General features: G+C 34.8%; 1 protein-coding gene across 1 annotated transcript in view; it reads right to left on the bottom strand.

Annotated features, from left to right (window-relative positions):
• Positions 1 to 10,571, bottom strand: part of ndst1a (N-deacetylase/N-sulfotransferase (heparan glucosaminyl) 1a) — a 42,824-nt gene extending 32,253 nt beyond the window's left edge. Inside the window, exon 1 of the mRNA XM_048202745.1 lies at positions 10,349 to 10,571. The gene's annotated coding sequence lies outside the window, so the exon portion shown is untranslated. The remainder of the gene's footprint in view (positions 1 to 10,348) is intronic.
• Positions 10,572 to 12,497: the final 1,926 nt, after the last annotated feature.

The following is a 12,497-nucleotide window of genomic DNA, read 5'->3' on the forward strand; positions in this document are numbered from 1 at the left end:
CAATATTTGGCTATTTGACATCAACATCACTTGATGATAAAAGCTTGTCTCATTGATCAACAGAATCATTTGCATCAGCATTAAAATTTACAGATGGCCTTGTCACTAAAAACATTATCATCATTAATAAATTTAATGTAAATCTCAAGCAAATCATAACAGGTTGATTGCTTGTATAGTCTCAAAATCAAATTATTATCATCCAGTTCTAATCTGCTAAATGTGACTATAAGGCATGAAGATATTAAGATATTATATTATCACCATGATTTTTTAAGCTGCTTTGAAACAATGTGTGTTATGAAAAGCGCTATATAATTAAATTTGACTTGACATGCACAAGAACACCAGAAAGAAATAAAGTAACTATCCACGAAGCACTTTTTAATTGAGTAAAAAAAAAAAAATCCAATAGCAAGTTCCTCCACACAGAACAGCAGTCCCACTTCAAAAGAACGAATTAAAAAAAACTTTACAACTCAAATAACATACATCTGCTGAAGAATTCATTAGGGAGGCAGCACAATTTATGCCAACCAAAATATTCAGCTGAAAATACTCCAGAAGAGAAAGAAAAGGCCATTTAAACAGAAAGCATTACTTTAGCATTTTTGGGATTAAAATTAATTTCAGTGCATCACTAGAATATATATGTTTTTTTAACAAAAACGCATTTTGGTTTGCATTTTGCTTTAACAGTTTTGCTTTTAAACCCTCTACTCACACGCACCATATAGAAATGCAAATTTGCTTTTATAAATTTAGGGAACTGTTGTTCTGCAGGAATCTATACGTCTTTTATTTACATATAATATTTGCAGATATTAGTAAACACTACTGTTCTAATGTTTGCAGTAGCAAGGATGCATTTAATTGATCAAAACAAGTGACTAAAGATTTAAAATTAATGTTGTTCTTTTAAACTTTCTCCAAAGAATCTTAAAGGTGCCCTAGAACCAGTTTTTACAAGATGTAATATAAGTCTAAGGTGTCCCCTGAATGTGTCTGTGAAGTTTCAGCTCAAAATACCCCACAGATTGTTTTTAATTAATTTTTTTAACTGCCCATTTTGGGGCATCATTAACTATGCACCGATTCAGCGCGTGGCCCCTTTAAATCGCGCAATCATGGATCATGTCAGTTATTATTGCTCCATCTGCCATTTTTCGCTATTGTCCTTGCTTGCTTCCCTAGTCTGATGATTCAGCTGTGCACAGATCCAGACGTTAATACTGGCTGCCCTTGTGTAATGCCTTGAACATGAGCTGGCATATGCAAATATTGTGGGCCGCGTACATATTAATGATCCCGACTGTTACGTAACAGTCGGTGTTATGTTGAGATTCGCCTGTTTTTGATTCTAGGGCACCTTTAAAAAATAAAAATAATAATAATTAAATAATGATAATAAGAAATAATAAGTTTCTTGAGCAGCAAATTAGCATATTAGAATGATTTCTGAAGGATCATGTGACACTGAAGACTGGAGGAATGATGCTGAAAATTCAGCTTTGATCACAGGAATAAATTACATTTTAAAATATATAGAAATCAGTTATTTTAAATTGTAACAATATTTCACAATATTACTGTTTTACTGTATTTTTGACCAAATAAATGCAGCCTTGGTGAGCAGAGGAGACTCAGCAGTGTACATACATATAAAACAGCCACTGAAGAACTCAGTCAAACACATTTTTAAAAGTCTGTGGTCAAACCCTTTTGGTGAGTAAAACCTTATATGAACTTCTGTATGAGACCCATTAAACACATAGGTTCAGTAATGACCTCAGCAGAGACATGCTCTTTAATCTGAGATAATGAGCCCCGCTGAGACAGACGCTGCAGTGCTGTGCTTTATTACACGTGTTGACTGTACGTGATTGATTTTACCCTTGTTAAGAGCCGAAGAGCTGTGAGTTTGTGCTGAAGAACAGCTTTGTAGGCACAATTTAGTGTTGAAAACTGAATCGCTGAGATGGAAAATGCCCTAGAAGTGAACGACTCTTTAATTTCAAACCATTACTGAGCAAATCTTTCCTCAACACACTTACAGTACCACAGCAGTGGCACCGACACTAAACTAATGGGAGCAATTTTAAGCTGGTCAAACAAACATGCTGGCAAGAGAGAAGGGGTTTATTGACCATCCATTATTTAACTCCTGTTGTGTTAAAAACTGGGTACAACTTTAGTGTTGAGGGGGGGGGGGGGGGGGGTCAAATTGACTCCTATTGGTTTCCTTGCAATTCACCCCAAAAAAAATAAATAAATAAAATATCAAGGAGCACATATGATGTGTTCAAATACTGCCTATGTAGACAACTCACTTGGTTTTGATATAAAGCCAATCAGAAATAGTGAAACATCTAGTCAGTCTTTTATTCCAGAGAGGATCAGCAGGTCACGTCATGCTTTTCTCTGCTGAGTCGACAACAATGTGCTCCAGAGTCCAGACTTACAAAAACTACACAGTAATGAGTGTTTGGTTTATAAGCTGAGAGAAACTCAACACTTGTTACACACACACACACACACACACACACATAGGGCTGTAAAAATAAAAAATAAAATAAAAGTCTGTGTTTACGTAATAAATGTGTGTGTTCTGTGTATAATAATTATGTATATATAAATACACACACATACATGTATAAATTTAAGAAATATATGCATGTAGAAATAAATATATATTTAAATATATTTTATATTATATATAAATATAAATATTTTATATATAAATATAACATTTTTCTTAAATATACATGTGTGTATTTATATATACATAATTATTATACACAGAACACACACACATTACGTAAACACAGACTTTTATTTTGCAAACGATTAATCGCGATTAATTGTTGTGCAGCCCTACACACACACTCACGAAACAGTCACACACACATACACACACACACACACACACTCTCTCACGTCACACTCACACACTGTAATACAAATACAACATACGTAAAAAGCGTACATAAAAAATAGATCACTTTAATATCTCAGTCTTTTACTGTAAATTAAATGCCAATTATTTTAGTATTATTTATATATAGAATTAATTTTGAATTAGCTTGTTTATATATTTTTTTCGTTTTAGTAATTTTATTGTATTTGTATTTTACGTCACTTTTCTGAGCATTTCTATTTATTTTCCTCTAAATTATGCGATGATTGCTATCCGAGGATGTTTGCGTGATCCTATGTGCACAGAGAGGAAAGCAGAAACTAGTTGTCAGCGCTGTCCTGTGATTTATCACTAAAGTAGCTTAGAAACTCAAAACTTATAGCATATATTGTTCTACTTTTGAACTATTTGCAACTCACAGCTTCACAATTAATATAGAGACGGTTTGAATAATTCACACACGCAATCACTCATACTGATACTGTATTAATTTATCTTTATATGATTTACAACGAGCAGAAATCTGTAAGAAATGTTACGAACCGTAGATAAAATAACTGCTGGAAGTGAGCTGTTATGTCAGATCACTCTTTCAATAGGAAAAAATATCCCACCTTTAATAGTCAAGCAAATTTACAGTACAAACCTTGTCAGTGAACTATGAGGGCAAAAAAACAAACAAACAAAATAATCGTTTATTAATCGTAATCGAGGTAAAATGTTCAATTAATCGAGGTTTTGATTTTAGGCCATAATCGCCCAGCCCTAGATCAAACATTTCTCATTAAATTCATCCAAGAGCAAATTGTTTATAGCTTTTAGTCTTATACTCCCATAGTGAACTTGAGACAAAGCTGATATTTAAAAAAAAGAAGTGAAAACCCTCCTGAGCTATGAAAGAGAAACTTCTGAGCAACGACATTTTCAGGAAATCTTTCATTTCTCATTCTCACTGATGTTAGTTATGGTATGACACGAAATAAAAGCTTCATGACCAGGGTTATTTTAGCTAACTAAAACTAAAATCATAAAAAATTTGTGTCACTTGAAATGAATAAAAAAAAAAAAAAAACTAGTTTTAATTCATCTAGCTGCCAAGGCACCTTTTCTCATCTTTATTTAGTTTAACAATGTATAAAACTACTAAAACTGAAATAATGAATAAAAACTAAAAGGTACATAGACATTAAAAAACAAAGACTAATAAGAATGACCAACACATTTTAACTTAAATTAAATCGAAAACCTTCATATTACAATAAAAACTGCTCATTACAGCACTGTTCATTAGAGGAAGTACATGCTGACATATGAGGAACCTCAACAGGGGTCGTGAAACTCACTCTGAGACCGTCAAGACGATACGGTGAGGAGAAGCGACGGACCTGACTGCTCTTTAAATTACAGCAGAGATGTGTGTTTCAGGGGCACGTGGGTAATGAGATCGGCACACACACCCTTGCCTGGTGATTTGAGCTGGACGGCAGATGATTCTTGTGCCCTGTGACCTTTCACCTAAATATGATTCCAAGCCTGCATCTGGATTGGCCGAGAGCTCGTAACGGGTCAGATGATGTAACATGATCCCGAAAACGACAGTGTCGTCTGACACCTCTGAGAGCAGGACACAGTCTTGTGTAAAGTGCACTTCATATTCCCTTTAGAAGCATTTAAACATTTAAAGTCGGCATGAAACGGAACTTGTGATAGTTTTTCTTCCCTACTATGACGTATAACCGAGTGAAACGGCTTCTCGAACAAGAAAAAGTGTAGGGCGGGGCTTGATTATGTTTATAGGGAATTGATTGGATGATTGTGGTTTGCTATTGGTCAGTCTCATGTGAGTGACAGGTTGACCTGCCCTCGTTCCAATTTTTGTCTTTTGCTGACTACTAAAGTTCAAGTGTGGTGACCTCTGACCTGTTGGTTCTGAAATTTCTTTGCATACTCCAGGCTGTAGTGTCGCTGACTAAACACAACATCAGTGATGTACTGTTACAGCAAGTGACGGTAATGATATGTAAATATTCATAAGGGGCGGGGCTTGGGTTCTGTTGCAATAAACCCCTTTAGCCCTCGGTTATCAACAAATTGTCAACATCGGTTCTCTTTACTTTAGTGGTTTGTTTCAACTGGCTTTTGATCTTCATGACAGAGATACAAACGAGTTTCTGAACTCACATCAATGAAAACAACAACAACTTTACAGTCTTTAAAAATGGATCAAAAATAATTATAGGGCTACAAGATTAATCAAATCATGTGTTTGGGTCACTTTACTGTATATTTGGAAACAACGCGCCAACCAGCTTTCTAACCTTATGATGAGAAGTGCTTATAAACTGACATTTGTCTAAAAAAAGAGATGCTTTAAGGGCTTTAACCTTTTAATAAAAGCTTGATGTTTTAACATTTGAAAATGAACAAACTAAGACAGCCATAAATATTAATATTTTACTTATATTATATAGTATAGTAATATTAATATAGCAATACATAGTAATATTAAAGGGTTAGTTCACCTAAAAATGAAATTTATTACTCACCCTCATGCCGTTCCACACCCATAAGACCTTCGTTAATCTTCGGAACACAAATTAAGATATTTTTGATAAAATCCGATGACTCAGTGAGGCCTTCATAGGGAGCAATGACATTTCCTCTCTCAAGATCCATTAATGTACTAAAAACATATTTAAATCAGTTCATGTGAGTACAGTGGTTCAATATTAATATTATAAAGCAATATTTTTTGTGCACCAAAAAAAAACAAAATAACGACTTATTTAATGATGGCCGATTTCAAAACACTGCTTCAGAAAACTTCGAAGCGTTATGAATCTTTTGTGTCGAATCAGCTGTTCGGAGTGCCAAAGTCACGTGATTTCAGCAGTTTGGCAGTTTGACACCCGAATCATGATTTGACACAAAAGATTCATAACGCTCCGAAGCCATCGGATTTCAACAAAAATATCTTAATTTGTGTTCTGAAGGTGAATGAAGGTCTTATGGGTGTGGAACGGCATGAGGGTGAGTAATAAATGACATTATTTTCATTTTTGGGTGAACTAACCCTTTAAGTAATATTATTACTTAACATTACTATATACAGTAATATTAAGTAATTATATAGTACTATTAAGTCATTTTACTTATATTACTTTTCCTAAACACAATTGTTTTTTATTTTACAGTAAAATTACAAAAGTTCCATTTTGTAATATTTTATACACATTAAATATTATTACATATTATATTTATTATTATATTTACATATTATGTTTAATAATAGTAATTATTATTATCATTTTGTTATTTTTCATAGTCATATTGATATAAATAAATCACAATCTTTGGTCAATTTGTGCAGCCCTACAAACAAGCACAGCAAACCTGAGCTTTTTTATGTATGTATGTATTTATTTATTTATTTATTTATTTAACATGTTAAATTGTGTTTTTCCCCCCACATTGTGCAGCTCTAAATATTGATGGCTCTAAAAAACATTAGGAAGTACTGTAACTGTACAGTATACACTGCTCACTCTTCAGAAGTCTCGAAACGTCCCGCCCAGCTTCCTGTCTGAAGAGGAAATATGTCAACACAATTAGGAGAACTGGGCTTATCAAGCATTTAGTGCAGTATTTAAAGGCTTTTATCAAAGCCATTCAAAACCATTTTCAAAACAGAAACACCTTCAATAACAACTTGTGCAGAAACAGATTCACTAGAATATATCAGAGGGAAATGTGTCAGTCAGACGGAAGGAGTGAGAAAGTGAGATATCAGCCGTCCGTGTGTAAGCGAGCGTGTAACGCCCTGCTCTCTGATGTGAGACGTACAACACACGGTAACCTCACATATCCCACAAGGCACTGCATGATGAATGAGCTCTGCAGAAGCTGCTGTCCTCCAACACACATCTCCCATGATTCTCTCTCCTTCACTTCCTCTCTCTCCACATTCCCGACAGATTGATTAATGTCCGTTCTGTGCCGCTCCGTTACAAGAACACATTACACAGACCCGACCTGTGCTTTTGTCTTGAAAAATTGATACAAATTAAATGAGTTTATGTTTAAAACAAGAACAAATATCTGACAATGGAGTCAGAAAAAAAATGTTTACCTTTAAATTAAGTTAAATTTTCTGACCCCAATGGCAGATATTTTTTAAAGCAAAAACTCACTTCATTTTGATGCATTTTTCAGAAAACAAGACTTAATATCTGAAGTTATTCTGCTTCATAATTAAATGTATCTTGATTTAAGAATGTTTAGATATTTGTACTGGAAACAAGACAAAAATACTAAGGAAGAGTATAGTACATACACAAATACATGATCAAACCGCCATAAGTGAAGACGTTTTACAATTAAAAACTAAAAAAAAAAAAATTCAAATTTCAATTCAAAAGGACGCAAAACAACAATGAAAAGAAATCTCTCTCTGAGCTCATACTGTATAATGAACATTGATTTTTTTGTATAAACCAAGAAATAAGCAAAGTTTTAGGAATTTGAATAAAGTCTGTACAATAGCACTATCAAATGTAAGTAAAAGTGATGCTCAAAATACTCAAATTAACCTTTCATTCAGTTTGTTTTGCTGATAATACAATTTGCATGAACAAAAAACTATTAAATCAGAAAGATGCTAAATTAATTGGGAGCTACAGACTTTTTGAAGCCCTCTCTGCAATTTTGATCATGTAAAGCACTTTGAACTATATTTTATGTCTGAAAGGTGCTATATAAATAAAATGTATTATTGTTATAATTATTATATTTGTGTGTGTGTGTGTGTGTGTGTGTGTGTGTGTGTGTGTGTGTGTGTGTGTGTGTGTGTGTGTGTGTGTGTGTGTGTGTGTGTGTGTGTGTGTGTGTTCCTTCTGCTCACCTTGAGGGCAAACAGTTTGAGTGATGACATCATCCATAATGAGACCCCACTGAACAGATGAAGATTTCAGAGTCAAATTACCCACAATCCATCACTCTCTGCCAAACGACAGCTGCCAACCTGCCTCTCTTCAGGACAAAATAAATAAACGGGTTGTATAATGTCCTGACAAATGCCAGTGTTTGTATTTGTACACAGATGGTAACTCATTATGCAGCAGTGATTTAAAGGATTAAAGAAGCTCGCAATCTGCAGGACGATCATAATCCCGATTCGCTGAATCTCCATCTCAAAGTTCAGATGTAAAGACGAGAAATCAGAACTACAGAACAAGTTTCATAAACAAATACACAAACACGTTTGTTTTATGGGCCACTTTATCATAAAGAGGAGACAAAACAATAATGATTTACATGAAACAGTCATTCATTAAATTAACAACCCCTTAAAATTGTGTAATTTAATAAAAAGGATGTCTAATTTGCACACTGCAGTCAGTTTTAAATGTTTTTTTTGTGCATTTTAATACAGAAAAGTAGGGCTGCACAATTTAAGGGGAAATCTAATTGCAATTTCTCTATTAAAAATTGTTATTTAATGCTTTTATTATCAATATGGCTACAATAATAATAAGTTATGAATAAATACAAATAATAAATTACTATTAAAAGAATTTAATAAATTATTAAATAAATTAAATTGTAAAATTTCACTGTGATATACACAAATCATAAATAAAAGGAAAGACTATGGCGTGTTTGAATAATTCAAAACAAAAATAATGTTATGAAATACATTTCAGTGCACACTATTTCTGTGTCAGTGATCATGTGATTCTTTGTACAGATAGTCGGATGTATTTAAGAACAATAATATAATAATTGTCATTTTATTTTACATTACAACTGTAAAATTACAGCCTTAATTTCTTAATTTTCGCAATATTTTTTATTTCAATTAATCATGCAGCCCTATAGGAAAATATCTCATCTGATTTAAGCAATCTTTCTGACTGGAAACACAATCAATCAACTAATCAATCAGGACTTTCTTACGCTTAAAAAACAAATCACTCAATAAACCCCTCACATCAGCTCTAAAGACCCACAAAAAAGCAGGAAAAGACACAACAGGCGTCAGTTCAGCTAAAAATAAACTTTACACTACACGACAGCTGTAAAGTGGATGGAGTTCATGGGTCACGTGCAAACACACACACACACACACACACACACATGTTGTTGCACCTATCATTATGAGGACATTCCATAGGCATAATGATTTTTATACTGTACAAACTGTATATTCTATCACCTAACCCTAACCCTTCCCATCACAGAAAACTTTCTGCATTTTTACATTTTTAATAAAACATTTGCTTAGCATGTTTTTAAGCCATTTTAATTATGACTCAGGAAATGTCCTCATAAACCTTGTTTACATTGTAATACCAGTGTAATACCCATGTCATTATACAAATTTGTGTCCTCATAAATCATATAAACAAGTACACATACACTACACACACACACACACACACACACACACAGTAGTTCAAAGCTTAAAGGTTTTTGATATTTGCTAAAGCCAAACCCTAACCAACCGCTAACTGCTCAACCGAACCATACCCAAGAATTTCACCCACACAAACCTGCTGATATGAATAGATTTAAATCAGCTGATTCAAGAGGCTTTCAAACAGTGAGGAGCTCTTCAAACGTCCTCACACTCATTTTCCCATGTTTCACAATACTCAGCCCTCTCAAGTGTAGACAAACCTGTACACAATGCACTTTTTATCCAGAAGCCTTACAAATGAGTCAAACTGGGTTTTGAGTGTTTACAGACCGCAAAGATTCAATACACTCAAAATTAAAAACAAAAATCAAAAACCATGCAATGCTGAAGACATTTAAATATACAATCACTGATCTTTATAACACTGATGAGGCTTGTACAACATATCATAACAAGATCTTTTGGTTTATGAGATGTATTTTCCCCCAGATTCAGTTTTTTCCATTTTAATTTTTCTTGAAAACAACAACATGACTGTCATGTGACTGTGGGCTCATGCAGTCAATCAGGTTTCACACAGAGTTCAATTAACCCCAATAAAGCAATTTACCCATCATGTGACGAGTTATTCAATCAGAACTGTTTTAAGCCACACGAATGCTAAGGATGTACAGTAAAACATCAAATACACCATGAGCTGAAATACATCTTCACACATACAGAGGGTCCAGAAAGTACAGTTACACTACACAAGGGGAGCTGACTTCATACATCCACTAAAAAGCTAAAAGCACACACACACACACTGAGCAAAACACTAAACCGCATACTAAATATGTCTGTAAACATCCTGAACACTGATTCATGCACTAACAACAGGTGCGGTGGCTTTTGGGCATCTGAACCCACCACTGGCACAGCACAAAGTCAAATGCGCAGAAAAATATATGAATTCTCTGTCTTTATATAAGCTCGGTGTTTAGTGTCAGAACATGCAGCAGATTTCCACTCACCTGATTCTTGAACGCGTCCGGACGCGCGTCTTGTCTGTCCGAGCGCGTGGCCTGCGTCACTGCTTCACCGCTCATCCGGAGTGATGCTGTTTTAACGGTATTCCGGTAAATTCAGCGGTCCGGTTGTCCTCCGGCGTGCGTCTCGCGCGGTGTGTGCGCACGCAGTGAGACACCAGCTGAGTGAAACACATGTGCGCTGAACTGACGCTTTACAAGCATTCGGCAATAGAGGGCGACACACACACACACACACAGAGATACACAATTCTTTTACTGTCTATGATACACACACGCACTGTGTTATTAACGTGTTATAGAGCGACGACTAACGGTCAGAGAGCGATAATACATCTGGTACCAAACAAGACTATCAAACCTTAGTGAGGTACAGTCATATTTAATTTTTGGCAGGAATGAAACCGAGGCTGTGAGTGATAGAAGTACAGTGCGTTCAATGGATTGATGTTCATCTAACAAAACATCTTTCCAAAAACATTCATTATACAAAAACTCCATAAAAAAGTTGTGCGTTTTGAAAAGCATATGTGAAATGACTATGGGACCTTCATACATGCATCATTTAAAGGGATAGTTCAGCCAAAAACAAAAATTGTGTCATAATTTACTCATTTCCACCCGTAAGACTTTCATTCATCTTCGGAACACAAATGAAAATCTTTTTGATGAAATCTGAGAACTTTCTGTCCCTCCATAGACAGCTACACGACTTAAGGCCGGGTTCACACCGCAAGCGGCAGCAGAGCGGAAGCAGTGCGTTAGCAGCGCGTGAGCGTGAACTGCAGCTGCAGAGACGCGCGAGTATTCACACTGGAAGCGTTTGTACAGCGTCACAGCAGCGGCTCGAAGCTACATATAAAATGAGCATTTCTTTACAAAGACAGCTATAAATTTGTTTTTATAATTGGTCATTGTTAAACTTGCAAGGTGTACAACACTCACATATAAACATAAAATAAAAATAAATAAATAAATAAAAGCCTCGTGCTGCACACAAATGAGGTAAGCTTTGTGTTACATCATCTGACGCATGAACATGTTTAAAAGACTGCAAACTCAGCGAAAAAGACAGCAAACTCGGGTTTTATTTGGGATGGCAAGAGCCTATATTGCTGTCTGTGTAATACTAATGTTTATATATCATATTTTCTGGCTAGTTTAGTTTAGTTTTCTATAATATACCATACTTTAGCCCAAACTGAATAATTAAAAACAAGTTTAAATGAGTAAATCTTCTATAAATATTTTTTAATATTGATTTTCTTTCATGACCTACTTCAATTCTTGTTAAAACACACTAGATATGCTTATTCTGTGCATTTTGAGCACTTTTTGTGTGAAATCATATTTATTTTGTCCATCAAAGGTGTAGGCTACTTTCACTTTAATTGAGCGTTCACACCGCAAGCGGCAGCAGAGCAGAAACAGCGCGTATTTTTTCAGCGTCCATGTTAACAGATGAGAGCGTTCACACCGCACGCAGGGGCTGCGCGGCAGCGCGGAGCAGGAGCAGAGCAGAAGTGCCGCGATCGTTTCGGCGCTGGGTCTATTTTTGCTGCGCTGCTAACGCTCAATTAAAGTGAAAGTACACCTTTGATGGACAAAATAAATATGATTTCACACAAAAAGTGCTCAAAATGCACAGAATAAGCATATCTAGAGTGTTTTAACAAGAACTGAAGTATGTCAGGAAAGAAAATTAATATTAAAACATATTTATAGAAGATTTACTCATTTAAACTTGTTTTTTAATTATTCAATTTGGGTTAAAGTATGGTATATTATAGAAAACTTAACTAAACTAGCCAGAAAATATGATAATATAAACATTATTTTAGTTATTACACAGACAGCCATATAGGCTCTTGCATACCCAAATCAAACCCGAGTTTGCTGTCTTTTTCGCCGAGTTTACAGTCTTGTAAACATGTTCATGCGTCAGATAATGTAAAACACAAAGCTTACTTCATTCGTGTGCAGCAATGGATGACACGAGGCTTTTATTTATTTATTTATTTTTATTTATTTTACGTTTATATGTGAGTGTTGTACACCTTGCATGTTAACAAACTTTCAAGACTATCAAGTTTAGCAATGACCAATTATAAAAACAAATTTACAGCTGTCTTTG

Source organism: Megalobrama amblycephala, linkage group LG9 (genome assembly GCF_018812025.1).
Source record: "Megalobrama amblycephala isolate DHTTF-2021 linkage group LG9, ASM1881202v1, whole genome shotgun sequence".
Taxonomy (NCBI): domain Eukaryota; kingdom Metazoa; phylum Chordata; class Actinopteri; order Cypriniformes; family Xenocyprididae; genus Megalobrama; species Megalobrama amblycephala.